Source organism: Mauremys reevesii, linkage group 23 (assembly GCF_016161935.1).
Source record: "Mauremys reevesii isolate NIE-2019 linkage group 23, ASM1616193v1, whole genome shotgun sequence".
Taxonomy (NCBI): domain Eukaryota; kingdom Metazoa; phylum Chordata; order Testudines; family Geoemydidae; genus Mauremys; species Mauremys reevesii.
Window position 1 is genome coordinate 13,129,481 of NC_052645.1, and position 15,278 is coordinate 13,144,758.

A 15,278-nucleotide genomic window follows, 5' to 3' on the forward strand; every position below is an offset into this window, starting at 1 on the left:
TGCAAAAAGGCTCCTGGGGCACTTGCACTCACCAGCCCCCCCGAGGCACTTCCTGCAGAGGTGTGAAGCTGGTCAGAGCTGAGGTTGGGTAACCACCTGCTTTCCCACTGCTGTCTTGGCTAAGGAAATCCTTTTGCACTTCCCCTCCAGAGATAACCATCGCCTGGCTGCTCACACAGAACGGCTGCATTCCCCCCCAGAGGTGGCTGCAGCGCAGAGATGGGCGACGGCTTCCTTCAGAGGCCGCCTACAAAGAGGTTTGAGATTCTCCTGGAGGAAAGATGCGATACTGACTTGTGATGGGTTTTATTGTGCAACGAAGGTCGTTTTCCATGCCCTCTCTGAGTATCACCCCACCCCCACTGCGCCGAAAACCCGTCCAAGGAGCTGCATCCTGTAAGTCCCCTTAAACAGTGAGTAAGCTTTGCACAGCCTCTCTCCGGGGCGGGGGAAGGAGAGAATTTCATCCTCCATTCAGTTTTGAATCAGTTCCCTTCCCCCCCACCAGCTCCCATATTTCTTTGGGGGAAAGATACCCCATTTCCAGAGGGGGAGGGGAAGAATTGCATTAGTGCTTGGGAGTGGTCCGCACTAGTTGTTATGGACTTTGGGTTGTGTCATAAATGTAGGGGGAAGAGTAGCAACCTTTATGTATGCAGTAGCATAAAATCCCACCGCTGACACCATATCAGGGTTCCCCCCCACCCACACACACTCTGAACCAGTACAGCTGCCAAGGAGGGATTTTATGCTACTGCATACATAAAGGTTGCTATCCTTCCCCCTATATTTATGACAGGTTGGCTTTAATGAGTTTAGCTCCAGATGCTCAAAGGTATTTAGGCTCCTAGCTTCTACCGAAATCTGGGCCTTGGTGCTCATGACAGAAGCTGGACTGAAATCCACTGCAGAAGTACAGTTCGTTACCTGCAGAATTAGAGCCCAACAAAATGTTTCTAGGGAAACTTCTTTGGAGGGCAAAAAATGCAGATTCGGTGACTCCAAAACATTTCGTGAATTTGGGTCGGTTTTGCCAAATTGTTTTGGTTGGGAAAAAAAATAAAAAAACAAATTCAGGAAATATCGAAACATTTTGATTCCAGGTGACTTTGTGCTTTGAAATGTCCTTCAATTTTACAGCTGATGGTTGAAAATGCTCAAAATCCAAACAAAAAGTTTCATTTCGCATCCAGCAAAACATTTTGTTTGACCTGAGTTGACATTTTTGTTTCTACTCCTCCATTTGCCGAAAATCTCCAACACTTTTGATTTTGATTCAACCTGAAACTTTTTTTTTTAAAGTCTTTTGGAATCGCAAGTGAACTGAGAGCTCTGTTATTCACCCAGCTCTCTACAGGACGGGCACCGCACCTGGGCAAGCTCCCGCCAGGTGCTGCCCCTGACTCTTGCACCTCAAAACTGCGCCAGCGGCACATCCTCTAGCAACAAGTGGAGGGGGCACGTTGCTCTTTCAGCCCGTACTCTCACCAGGGGTCAAGCCAGGTGGGTTGGGCACGGAATCGGGAATCATGGGGGTCGCTGACTTGCTCGGCAATCTTAGGGGAGTCACTTCACCTCTCAGCCACTAACTAGCTGGCGTTAGGAAGGACCCCGTGAGCCGGTTATTTCACACTTGCTCATTGTGGGGTTTCTTGCAGCTCCTAGTAGAGACAAGCGACTGGGCTACAGAGTTGGATCCTACCTAACTCCCATTGAAATCAGTGGGATTTTTGAATGCATTTGAAATCAATGGGAGTTAGAGGCCTGGATCCCTTCGAGGAGCTGGGCCGCCGCCTAGGTGCCCAGAGGTCGCATTAACAGGTGGTACTAGGCCAGAGGTAGGCAACCTATGGCACGCGTGCCGAAGGCGGCACACAAGCTGATTTTCAGTGGCACGCACGCTACCCGGGTCCTGGCCACCGGTCCGGGGGCCTCTGCATTTTAATTTATTTTTAAATGAAGCTTCTTAAACATTTTAAAACCTTATTTACTTTATATACATCAATAGTTTAGATATATATTATAGACTTATAGAAAGAGACCTTCTAAAAACATTAAAACGTGTGACTGGCACGCGACCCCTTAAATGAGAGTGAATGACCGAAGGCTCGGCACAGCACTGCTGCAAGGGTGCCGACCCCTGGACTAGGATTTCCTCAGCCCCCCTCCTCCTGATTCATTTTTTGATATAGCCACACCCTGGCCTGGTTTGATTGGCAGGCGCTCCCCCCGCCCCCACCGGCTGCGGCCAATGCCCCGAGCTAGGTCGCCCCAATCCCCTTCTCCCGCAGCAGATCCCGAGCGGGCGGGTCTGCGGGACCCTAGCGCTGCAGGGCAGGGCCCGGGGAGATGTGGGCTCGGTAGCGCTGCACTCTCCCCCGGTGCTGCGGGATTGATTGGGGTGGGGGGTGCTCTCTCCACCCCGCGCTCCCGGAGACGCTCCGGATTGGCAGGACCCCAGGCCGCGGCAGTCAATGACTGGGTGGAACCCAGCGGCGGGGTCTCTGCCACCAGCTGATGGGGATTTGCTGGGACGTGTGAGCGCCCCGCGCAGCTCTCCGGGGCTCCCGCTCGCACAATGAAACCTTGCTAAGGGGGGGGCAGACGGGGGCCGGCTGAGAGCTGGGCGCCAGTGAGAAGAACCGAAGCGACAGGGAAACTCGCAGGCACCCACCGGCGCGCTGTGCCCTGCCCGCCGCCAGCTCAGCCCCGTGCCCGCGGGCTGGAGCCGCGCAAGGTGAGGGGGGCGCCGGGGGCGCCGGGGAGGGTGCAGGGCCGGGGGCAGGGGCGCCGGGGAGGGTGCAGGGCCGGGGACAGGAGGCGGGGCGCCGGGAGGGTGCAGGGCCGAGGGGGCGGGGGCGCCGGGGAGGGGGTGCAGGGCCGGGGGGTGGGGGCGCTGGGGAGGGGTGCAGGGCCGGGGGGCGCGCCGGGGGCGCCGGGGAGGGGTGCTGGGCCGAGGGGGCGCGGCGGGGGGGTGCAGGGCTGAGGGGGCGGCGTGTGTTTGAATCCGGCCAGCTGGGGAAGGGGGTCGCTCTGGTTCCCCGCACACGGCGTGTGAGTGGGGGGGGGTCTGTCTGAAGCCCCCTCTGCCGGGCATCCCGCTCCGGGAGCTGCGGCGCGATGGGGGGCGGATGGAGGGGGGGGAGGGATGAGGATCGCTATGGGGGGGGCTGGTGTCTCCGCCTTCTCCAGGGGGCTGCCGCCCCTCTGCCCGAGGCTCCCCTCTCGCTGGGGGCTGCGGGGAAGGAAGGCAGGCGACCTCCTTGCAAGCCAGGGGGCTCCCCGGGTGAAACAAGCGAGGCTCGCTTCATTCCTGTCCCCCCGTGTAAATCCGGCGTGGTTGGCCCAGAGGGGAGCGAAGCCCCCGCTCCGCTTTGCTGGGCATTAAGCGGCAGCAGCCACAGAAGCGCGTTGCACAAGCAAACGCGCTTGTTTTCCTGCCTGCTCTGTACCCGGGGTGGGGGTGGCTGAAGAGGGTGTCACTGTCCTGCCAGCCATTATTCGGGTGGCAGCCTGTTATTTCTGGCTGTGCCCGGGCAGGGGCCGGGGACACCTCTTTAGTCCTCGCAGTTCAGATGATTTTGCCCTGGGGGGGGGCTGTATCTCTCCCCCCCTCCCCCAAGGAAAATGCTTGCATGGGGACCCTCCAGTCCCCAGCCACTGAGACGCCTGGTCCTTGGAACCAACCCTGCGCATCACTGTCCCCTGGCCGAGTGGGTGGGGTGGGGATTAGCTCAGGGAGCCGCATCCCAAGGGCCCCCACTGGGGATGCTGACTCCGTGTCCAGGGAAAGGGGCCTTCAGCCCAGTCTCTGGTCCCCTTTTTTCGGAGTTTATTTCTTTGTAAATTGTGCTAACTCCTGGCCGTGGCTCAGCTGGGAGCAGGAACTTGCAGCTTCCTGTCTAAGCCCCCCCCCCTCCCCCTGCGGGGAAGGGGTCTCGCTTCCCCTCCCCGCTCCGGGCCGGGTTCTGGATTGTATTTGCGTGTCCCCCCCTGCTCCCCTAGCCTGATTTCCTCCTCCTTCGCAGCCCCTCAGATCCGGGAATTGCTCTTCTTCCAGCGGAAATCCTGCGTTTCCCAGCCAGCAGGCGAGAGCTAGGGATGGGGGGGTGGGTGGCAAGAGGTTACCATGGCTACCCCTGTAATGTGCTTTTCCTTTAGGCCGTTACTAATAGTGCACTTCCTCTTTCTTGTGGGAAGGGTGTGCGCCTGTGGATTAGTCTGTGTCACGGGGCTGCGTTTGATGGGCCCAGCTCAGATGCTCAGAGCAAAGGGCTGAAGTTGGCAGGGGCTCCGGGGCTGACCTTTGGCGGCCAAGGTTGGTCCCTTTTGCGGCTGCTCTGGTCGTACGCTGGCGTACGTCCGATCAGACCACTGGGGGAGGGCTGTGGTCCTGGGGATGAAAGGCCGGACGCCACCCTGCACTTGTCCCTCCCAGTGGGCTCGTGGCGACTCGGGGTTGCAGCACAGGGAACGGTTGTTGGCAGCATCCAGGATGGAAGGAGGCCTTCAGCCCCTTGGTTACACGAGGGTAGCCCCATTGACTCCGCTGGAGTCACCCTGTTTACACTGCAGCCGCTCCCTGCCTGTTTAGGGGCAGGTGCAGCAGCAGGGTGAGCTTCTGGCTGCCTGACCTGAGCCGAATGCCCTCCAGGAGCGCCGAGGGGGATGTCCCCATGACCCATTTGTTCCTTGGCTTCTCTGCTCAGGCTGCGAGCAAAAGCTGCAGGTGATGCCAGGCCAAGGGTGGGACCTGCCACCTTCTTTCCTACAGAGGTCACGGAACAGCTGTTGGGTGGTGACAGCCGGCTGGGTCGGAGAGGAACAGCCTGAGGCCAGGGCTGGGATGGCAAATCCTGGCCGTGGGGAGTCCCTCAGTCCACTAGTAAAGCTCTAACTTATTTCCACTCCTCTTTGGGCCAACTTCTCCTTTCCCAGGTTTCACCCACGCCTTTCACTGGACCCGTTGCTCATTCGATTTGCTGCTGTTTTGAATGAACTCCCGCCTCGCTCAAAAATCCTTATCCCTGTTCCGCCTGGCATCTTCCCCTTCCCCACGCCCACAACAGAGCGTCTGTGGACTAATAGATGGGTGGCTAGCACTTCCCTGCTGACTGGAACAGGCTGGCAGAGTCTGCTTGAAACCTCCCACGCTGGTAGCAGGTGTCCTTCTGGCTGATGAAGGTCAGAGTGGGTAGTGGAGACTCACCGGAGCAGATTCCTCATTCGTGCCTGCAGATCTAAGGGGGATGGTAGCACGTGGGGGCTCCATCTGAGATTGAGCCCCCCTTTGTGTCAGATGCACAGAGACAGATGCCAGAGAGCTCGCCGTCTAAACAGGCCAAGAGTGGAAGAAAGGTAACATCTTCCCATTTTACAGATCAGGTGCTGAGGCCCAGAGCGATTCCCTCACTTAGTCAGGATCACGCATGAAGTCCTTGGTGGAGCAGGGAACTCGCCCTAGATCTCCTGCATCCCAATCCAGTCCCTATCTCCTGTCCAAGGGGTTCTCTACAGAGATGATCCAGGGTGTGGGCTGAGCACTCTGGAGGGAGGAACTCCAGGAGCAACCAAGTGGAGGGCGAAGGTTTAAGTGGAACTTTGTTACCTTGCTGATAATTTCTTTTTGTTGTTGCTTTTGCTGTAAGGTCTTAGGACCCTGTCAGGGATCAGGATCCTGACGTGCTAGGCAGTTGCAAACAAGTAAGAAAAAAGACAGTCCCTGCCCCAGAGAGTTCACTATCTAGGATTTAGTGAATATGCAACAGGTGACTAACTAGAGGGTGGAAGGACAGGCTAACAACAAAGGCGGGTGCATGAATCATGGTGGTCACACGGCTTGATCCCCAGGGAAGGGGTAATTGTGAAACTCTGATATTCTGAGCATGGTGCAAGAATCTAGATAGAACAGAATCACACATTGACTTGGACCAGAGTGGGAAAAACACCTTCTGAGAGCAGGGAGCTCCGAGCGCTTTATGGACCTTCAGTGATGGCGCCATGCAGGCCCCTCTGGGAGCGGGGTGTGCAGGGATTATTGAATCCAATTCATGAGAGGTGGGGAACAAGTCTCTGAAGTTGAGTGATTTGCCTAAAGTCACCCAGTGAGCTGCTGTTAGAGATCGGAGCAGAACCCAGGAGTCCTGACTCCCCATCTCCTGCCCTAACCACTAGGCCTGCCCCCATCTCAAGGAAGGGATTGCTGCCTTCTACGTAAAGGCCTCTGTCCCGCACCTCGTCCTCAGCCACAGCCCCTCTGGGCTTCGGGGGGGAGTTTAGCCTGGACTGGGTGCCCAGGGCCAGGTGTGGTGTGAGTTCCTGAGGGCAGTGAGGTGATGGGAAGCCCAGCAATTCTCCTGCCTTAAAGGAGCAGTGGGCTTTAGCAAGACCATGGCTTCCTTCCCATTTCGGGGAAACCATCGGCTTCCTTAGACGCGTCCCAAACACGGCCACCCCAGACTTCGGGGTGGTCCGGATTCAAACTCTGCTCTCTCCGATCTGCTAAAACTAAGAATCCATTCCCAAGCCGGGATGGTGCGATTGCTTTGGGTCAGTCGGGGGGCAGGCTGGAGGGTTAGGCAGCAGGAAAAGCATTTGTGGGCTCTGCTGAGCTGCGGTGTGTCGCACGAGTGCGCTGTATTTGTACGGGGGAGGGGAGAGCGGAAGTAGCTGTGTGCACACAACTCGCTGAGCGCAGGGCTGGGTCCTAGGCTTCTACCATGCAGTTTAGCTGGGACGGGGTAAGAAAGCCTGGGCTGGCCTGTAAAACTCCCTGCGTGGTGTGTTTCTCTGAGTTTATTTCTCAAGCGTTGATTCTCCCCCTGCCCCCTCCTTGATGTTTTGGGGACAGTTTCCCCCTTCTTTTCCTCACGGGTAAATGCTAAGTCCCGCCCACCTGTAGATCTGAACTCGGAGCTCGTGCCAGTAGCCTGCTCCCAGCCCCGAGGCTCATGCCGAGGGGGGTCTTTAGGAATGAGGCCGTGACAGATTGTCCCTGCACGCACCGGCAGGGAATGTTGTACGTGTGTGACTGGCCTCCCCCAGTGCGCACCTAGATACTTCCCTACAGCAAGACAGGCTCTGAAGGAGCGTTCGTTTCTGTGCAGCGACCCTGTGGTTCAATCGCTGGCCGGGACTGAACCTGGGACGTCTGAACCACACTCTGCTACATTAACACCCGCGCTTAACCGCAGGGCCTGACATAACGCAGCAGTGCAGTGACGGTAACGTGCAGCCATCCCTGGTGTGCCACGTTCATGGACCTCGCCAGGCCATTTAGGAGCAAGGGGGAAGCGGGAGGCAGGGAGTGGGTCCAGCTTGTCGTCTCCCTGTTCCTAGCACACACACAGGAAAGGACTTGGTCTGGTCTCCAGCCTGCGGCTCCCTTGGTTTCGGGATGGATGTATCTACCCTTGCAGCCTGAGCCACTGGCCAGATCTATATGCTGGAATCGTCTGGGGCACCAGCCTCTCATGTGCTGACCACACAGGGCGCTGCCGGTCCATTTCTCTCGCTAACTATTTAACATAACATACACGCTCCATGTGGCTGCGTCCACCCACCCAGACAGCTGTCGAATGTGTCCTGAACGTGGCACTGGAGAAACGGGTCCTTGAAGCCAGGAAGGAAACCCTAACGGCTATTCCCAAAGCCCCATCATTTTCCCTGGCTGCCCTGGAAAGGGGAGGGTAACAGGGTGATGGGTTCTGTTCCTGGCTCCACCGCTGGTCACCATGTGACCTCAGCCAAGTCGTCTATTTGCCATGCCTTGTTTTCCCCAGGGGGCTAGTGATCCCACCCGCCTCTCGTGCCGTTCAGCCCTTGAGGCTGGATGTCGCAAGGTAATTTACCCTTTTAAAAGTCTGGGCCGTGGAGATCCATGGCTGGGCCGGGGGGCAGTAGGGAGCCTGGTGGGCTCTGAGTTGAGCAGTGACGCAGCCCGGATGTGACTGCGTGAGGCGAGGCAGGCGTGGGATGTGTGGGGTGATAAGGCTGTCATGGGGCTGTTTGTTGGGGGAGTGGGGGTGCTCTGGACATTGGGTAATGTGTGTGCAGCATGTTGATTTCAGCCTGTGGGTTTTGTTGCATGATCTTTCTCCCCCGCCCTGCCCTGCGGTGGTGCTCACATACCTGGGGGCACCAGCCGCCCATCCAGATCCAAACGCTGCAGGCCATGCGGGGAGCAGGCTGTGGGGGAGGGGAGTCCTGCCAGCATATCCCCTCCCCCCCCCCCCAAGCGTGGCACAATCCCTTCTGCTCTTGCGTTGACTCTTGGTGGCGTTGCGCTGGTGTGACTGAGGGGAGCGTTTGGCCCTATCCGCCCTGGTAGCGTGAGGCCTGGGCTGATGCCAGCCAGACTCAAGCCCCCGGACGACCTGGGCCTCCAAACTGATGCGCTTTGGGTGCGGCGATTCTCGGTGCGTGGTTTCCCTCCATGGTGTTCCCCCCCCCCCCGCCGTATCCCCTTCCCTACCCCTGCTCCACTTTGTGCAGGGAGCCCCCTAGCTACTCAGCCAGCTGAACTCCTGGGGGTGCAGGGCGGGGCTCTCCTGCTGTTTGCCCCATCTCCATTGTCAGCTCCTGGCTCCCCGTGGCTGGCCGAGAGGTAGCAGGGGGGCTCTGTTCCCAGGGGTCTGGGGCAGATGGGCCTTGAGTGTCGGCTTCTGTGGCTGGAAAACAAAGAAGAACCAACCCGGGGGGAGGTGCACGCCAGAGCCCTCTTGGCGCCTCGAGAGTCGCTCCCCACCCAATGCTACATGGAAGGGCTTTCTGGCCCAGGAGGGCTGGATCTCAACTTAGCCCCGCGTCCAGCCCTCCACCCGCAACCCGAGCTGTGATCTCTCCTTAAGCACCTCTCTTCTCTCCACCCCCCTTCAGAGCTCGGCTCTCAAGGCAGCCCTGGGATTCCCCTCTTCGGGCGGCTCTGAAGCCCTCCCTCCCCCACCCCCTTACCAGTTCCCACCCAGCTTCCTCCAGGAGCCGAACATGCTGGACCGGAATGGCGTGGCTTCCTCTCTGTCCCATGGTGCTGCAGCGCCTGTGCCTGCCCGCCCCCCCTGCGCCACGGACCCACTTTCACTTTGTGTGCCTCTTTTCACTGGGAGGTGACTGGTCCCTCGCCTACAACCCCCCACCCCACAAGCATCTGCTCTTGAGCCAGCTGTGGAATCAGCTCAGTCCTGTCTACCCTGGCCCTTGCGCTGTTTCTGGTCGCCCTGGGTCACCCATCCTTGTGGCTGGGTGGAGGGGAATGCCCTAGTGTCTCTGTGCTCCCCTGCCCCAGAGAGGAGAGCTGTCTCCGTACCCAGAGGCACAGCTCACAGGCCAAAACCTTCCCACCCCACATCTGCTCCGGCTCCCAGGCAGCTCTCCTGTTGTGGAGCAAGGAGTGCTGTTCACACAGACTCGCTGGGCTCCCCCCGCCTCCACTGCGTCCCTCCCTCCCACCTCACCCCTTTCTGGGTAAGCCAGCAGGATCGCCAGCGTGTCACTGAGGGCTAGCCCTGGCCTGCTGCGGCCTCGGGCAGCACAGTGCATTCTGGGGCCGTGCCGCCTGGCGTGACGTGCTGGGCAACTGGGGCCGTGCGCTGTGGCTGAGGATCCTATGGGATGTTCCATACGGGGCAAGAATGGTTCATTACGGATGGAGGGGGAAGCCTGGTGCTCTTCAGTGCCCCCCATTCTAACCTTCTCCTTATACCCTTCCTGCGCCCGAGTAGCCCTGGAATAGTCCCTGCCCTGAAGTCACGGGGCACTGGGGGAAGCATCTCCTTGAATTATTGTCCTGCTGCTTCCCCCCAAGAGAATGGAGCTTGGTGAATATTTTGCACAGAGGAGACAAAACTAAGCCGGCAGCTTCTGGGAAACTCGGCACCCGGCATCCCCCCTTTCTCACAGCGCTACGCTCTCGACTTCGCACTCAGCTCACAGAGCCAGGGTGCAACTGTGGGAGGTGAGACCTGCTGGAGTTGTGACAGCTCCCCGCCCGGCCAGCTCTCTGCGGAGCAGGCTGCCTGCGTGCACAGATTGCAGCCCGAGCTGCCATCTCCGCTCAGGATGCTGGAGCGGTTCCCGAGAGCTGCCTTGCTGGCTGGCCACGCACCTGTCTGAGAGCTCAGCCAGCTCCTTCCTCCTGCCCTGGAAGCAGAGCTGCAAGCCAGCCAGCCCCTTTCATCCCCCAGCAGGAAACGAGCTGCTTCACCCACCCTACAACCACCGCTGTCACGTGTGGGTAAGTGTCACTGGTCAGCATTCAAGCGCTGGAAGGAAGTCTTGCAGGGAGCCCGCAGATTCCTGTCTGAGAAGGAGACAAAGATCTTAAACGTGTCCCATTTTAAAAAGGTCACGTGCCTGGGGCCGTGCACAGAAATACCCAGAGTCTGCCTGCAAAGACGCAGTTAGCTTCCGAACCAGAGTAAGCGTTTTGGAGCAGGGACCATCTCTTTGCTCGGTGTTTGTACAGCACCTAGCACAACAGGGGGTCTGGTCCGTGACTGGGGCTCCTAGGCATTACCGTAAGCATGGATAAATAACAATATTTGCATGTGCAAATGCCAGATTTGCTTGCACAGTTTCACACGGCCTCTGACCGTCTGCAAATCGTGACCCCAGAACAGAACTCTCAAAGCATTAATTCATGCTCACAGCACTCCAAAGCATCATTAACCCAGCAGGTGGGGAAACTGAGGCAAGGATTTGCGGTAACCTGTCTAGTGTCACCTAGCAAGTCAGTGTCAGAGCTGGGATTAGAACCCGGTAGTACCCAGTCCACTGGTGTCAATTTGGAGCCACTCCACTGACTTTTGGTGACATCACGCTGTGCCTAGACCAACATCACTGAGAAGTATTTTTTCTAGTGATTCCAGGGGTGTGAGCTGGGGGCTGGGAATCAGGACTCCTGGGTTCTTGTCCTAATTCTGCAACTCATTTGAGGAAGTCACTTATGCCAAGTTGTTTTGACAGTGTCTGTGGGTGCCCTGGTTGTTTGTGGGTTCCCAACTTTCGGTTGTAAGTTTTTGGAGTCAGCAGCATGTCAAGGTCTAAAAGTCACTGCTAGATCCTCTCTTAAAGAGACACTGTGTCAGGAAGTTTAGGTTCACGCATCTGTTAAGGCTTTTTGTTTCTTGCTTGTATGTTACCTTTGATATGTTAGGAATGTCGTGTGTGACCAGCCCTGCTGTAATGGAGGGACACCCTGGCGGTTTCAGAGGCGAGTTCTCCTACCTTAATTGAAGGAAGGGGGGATGATGAGTCTTTAACAAAGATGTGCTTTTTGCCAAATATGTGTTAGGCGTTGGAGTTAAATGGATACTCTAGCCTTGTAGTGATGAAAACCCAAGTCCAATGCATGAGAACTGGAAAAGGAAACTGACTAGAAATTGACTATAAAGAAAACTGAAAGTGACTAGGCTACTTTCACTGTGTGGGGGTGTCATTACTGGTAATGTAGCAGCTGAAATGTGAGGTTTTTAAAATCTATATTACACTGTTAGCCTACCAGTGCCCTCTTTTGAAATTACAGAGAGGCAATGTCCTTATTTCCCCTCACACCGTGTGGCTACGCTGAAACATATAAAGATAGTGCTGTTCATCTCAGAACATGCCTTGAACTATGCAGAATATTCAGCATCCATACCATTCAGCCATCTCTGGGGTGGAGGACAGCCGCTAAACATTGCGTGGTAATAAGTGGAGGAGAAATTGAATTCAGGACACCAGGATTTTTAAATCCACGCAGGGCAGACAAGACCTCTATTTTTGATAGCTGCTTTCCACTACCTGAAAGGGGGTTCCAAAGAGGATGGATCTAGACTGTTTTCAGTGGTGGCAGATGACAGAACAAGGAGCAATGGTCTCAAGTTGCAGTGGGGGAAGTCAAGGTTGGATATTAGGGAAAAACTATTTCACTAGGAGGGTGGTGAAGCACTGGACTGGGTTCCCTAGGGAGGTGGTGAAATCTCCTTCCTTAGAGGTTTTTAAGGCCCGGCTTGACAAAGCCCTGGCTGGGATGATTTAGTTGGGGTTGGTCCTGCTTTGAGCAGGGGGTTGGACTAGATACCTCCTGAGGTCCCTTCCAACCCTGATCTTCTATGATTCTATGAAAAGACCGCCCCTTGCAATGTGTGGAACTCAAGTTATCTACCCTATAAGGAGGAAGGGCTGAGTTTACCCTGCTGCAGTTTGAAGCTGTATTCCAAGAAGTGGCTTGAGGACGGAACACAACCGGGTGTGTTGTGGGCAGCGCACTGCATAGTGTGTGTGTGGGCGGGGTCTCTTCCCCAGTGATCAGCGCTCTTCTCTGACTGAACCGTAGCTGCTTAATTCCCGTGTGCCCTGCCTTTTTGCTGCGGGGCTCAGGACAGCTTTTCCCAAGGAATAAAATAATCAAAGCGAAGAGAACAGAGGGACTGGGCTGGGGATGGACTACGCAGGGCTTTTCATGCCGGCCTGACTGGTTCAAGGCCAGCAGTGGCGCTAGGTGGCGGTGGTGATGTGGCAGGTGCATCTCAGCGCAGGTCCCTGGACAAATGGCCAATGTACGTGCTACAAAAGCTGCCGGTGCAGGTGTCCGGCTCAGCCCCGAGGCCGAGAGCGGGATGGGCTGGAGGGTGAACGCTCTGCTCTCACCCCTACAGGCTGGTCCTCTAGGTCATGTTGGCAAAGGCTTGTGCCGATTGAGCCAGCACAGGGGCTGCCTTCTCCCCGTGGGGCTCTGGCTTCCACTGGAGTGAGACCCGCTGACTCCTCTCTCACATGCCACTGAGCAGTTACCCAGCGGTGTCAGCTTATAGCGACGGCTGAACTGGATTTCAGTCCGCGGCCTTGAGCTGGAAGGCTCTGCCTCCCGTCCCTTGAGCCGTCGCCCTTGGGATGCGGAGGAAGGCAAAGCACCAGCCTTGTCCTCGTTGGCCTGGAAGCACCTGGCATGCTGCGCGTGGGGAGAGCTGGGTGCATGAGGATTAGTCACAGCCCTGGGCTGCCTCTTTGTGGCTACTGCACCCCCTAGGCTGAGCAGCCCTTCCCCGGCCATTGTGCGAGGCAGTGCCCATGACATACTGTGGCTATGCAGCCCCCGCCGGGGCCAGCAGGCCTGCTGGGATCTCTCAAAGGGGAGTACGGTGTGTGTGTGTGTCGGGGGGGGCGTGCGAGTCAGGCCCTCTTCCCGTCATGGCTGCAGCGCGAACAATAGGCTCCGGTGCCGGCTATTTCAAGCCTTCTGGTGCTTTCGCTAGGATTCCAATTACTGTTACCTTAATTACTGGGCAAGCCCAGCCGCTGGCAGTGGGATTAGCAGCGTGTGGAGGGGCCGTGACGGCAGGATGTGCTGTCAGCCACAGCGCTCGGCAGAGCCGGAGTCCGAGGACTGATTTCTGCCTCTCTGCAGGGTGTCCTCTCCTATGGCACGGCAGGACTGGAGCGCGGCATCCTCTGTGCATAGCAATCCCCATCCCTCGGCGTGATGCCACAGGCCAGCAGGGCCCTCCCTTCTCCTCGTCTCACAGCGGGGGCTGGGGGAAGAGGATCTCATTTACTTTCCAGCCGGCGTGTGTCGCTTTCAAAGCAGTAGGCAAGATTTCCTGGCCTGGCCCGTGAATGTGTCCGAAAGCTTCGTGACCTAGAGCGGAGACGGACGGGCCGGGAGCCGGGGGCTGCTTAGCAAGAACCGGGCCCAGCCGACGTGCAAGAGCCCAGTAGGGCTCCACCAGGCTCAGAAACTCCTGCTATTTCCCAGGTATCAGAACCCAAAATCACGCTGAGCCCAGGCAGGAAAAGAAGCCTTGATGGGCTATTTACCAGTCACACGGAGATGCTTTCACCAGTGTCCTGCTCCAGATCCTCTGGCCCAGAAAGGTGAGAGAGCAACTGGGCAGAACCGGTCAGCTCCCAGTCCTGGCACCCTGAGGCTAATGGCGTGATCCTTGCAGTGCGTGTGGTGTGGGGGTACGGCTCTGTCAGTGTAAGGAGTAGGGTGGCTGACCCGAGGCCCTGAGCAGCGGGGCAGGGGGCGCGAGCACAGCTGGTAAGGGGGCAGTTGGGATTTAAAGGGAAAGGTGTGAACGAGAGGGATCAGCCACAGAGAAAGCCGCAAAGGTGCGGAGATGGCTTCAAAAGGGGGCACCGTCTGCATCGGCGCACAGAGGAACTGCAGCTAACCCGCTTGTTGCAGTCGCTCTTGGCAGCTCTCGAGCTAAATGGTGTTGGGCTGGGAGGTCTCCGAGTGGAACCCAAGGTCATCTAGGAAGCATTGGTGACTCAGCCCACAGCACGCTCCCCTCCTCTCCTGGACCAGTGCCCGCGTAGGATGCTCTTCTGCTCTTACAAGTCAGGGTCTTACCGATCGGATCAGATCAGGTCCTAGATGTTGGGGAAAGCTCCTGGCCCATTCCCCACAGAGGTGCACTAGTCCTGGCCCCATAGGGGCAGTGGTAACGCCCCGAGTTCCCAAGTGGGGAATTAATTCTACCCTTTCCCGCTGTCAGGTGAGGAACAGGATGGTGGAGGTGGCTTGCCTAGGAAGGGCTGCAGCTCACCTGCCGGGCAGCAAAGCTCTGTAGGAACCGGGGCCTCCAGGGAACCCATCACGTGCGTGACACAGAGCAGAGTCTGCCCCGCGGCCTGCAAAGCCCTCTTGGGTCCGCCCGGCTGTATAACGACCAGTCCCTGTTGTCTATGTTCTTTCATCCCATAGTTCTGCCCTGGAATAGGGCTGTCACTTGGATCCTATGGTAGTGGGCACCTTAGAAACGCCAGAGCTAGGTACCGTGGGCTGCACGGCGCTAAAGATGGTGCGGGTGGGGGGTGGGTTATGATCTGTCTGACAGTAACAGCTCACGCCCCAGCTGAGATCAGGGCCCGCTGTGCTGAGTGCTGGGTGGACACGCTGGGGACATCTGCAGTGGAGCTGGAGGTGGAATTTCCAGCTCACATACCCCCACTAGCCTGCGGCAACAGGAGTAACGGGACGGGCTAGCAGCCCGAGTAGGTCCCCAGGGTTTCAGACGGGACTGTACTAGGCCTGCTGTGGCTGCGCTGCTATTTTTAGCATCCCAGCTTGTTCAGCGCTAGCGGGGGTATGTCTGCGGGAGCTGGTGCGGCTGCCTCCGTCTCCCGTGCGGACACGGCCATAGCAAGAGGGAGACTCTCTGCCCTGAAGAGTTTGGTGCCTGCACTGCAATAAAAGGCCCACGGCGTTCGGACGATCCCCGCGGGCTAGGTGCCGGGGAACAGACTGGTCCGGGGCTGGCGTGACAGGCAGCCGTCTGCAGCAGGCACGGAGC

The 15,278-nt window shown here is 57.6% G+C and overlaps 1 protein-coding gene across 2 annotated transcripts in view; it reads left to right on the top strand.

The window, feature by feature from the left end:
* The first annotated feature begins 2,266 nt into the window (after positions 1-2,266).
* FGR (FGR proto-oncogene, Src family tyrosine kinase) overlaps positions 2,267-15,278 on the top strand; it is a 37,261-nt gene continuing 24,249 nt past the window's right edge. The window contains exon 1 of one of the 2 annotated variants that reach the window (XM_039511379.1): positions 2,267-2,737. The gene's annotated coding sequence lies outside the window, so the exon portion shown is untranslated. The remainder of the gene's footprint in view (positions 2,738-15,278) is intronic. The other variant, XM_039511382.1, reaches the window with a different exon arrangement.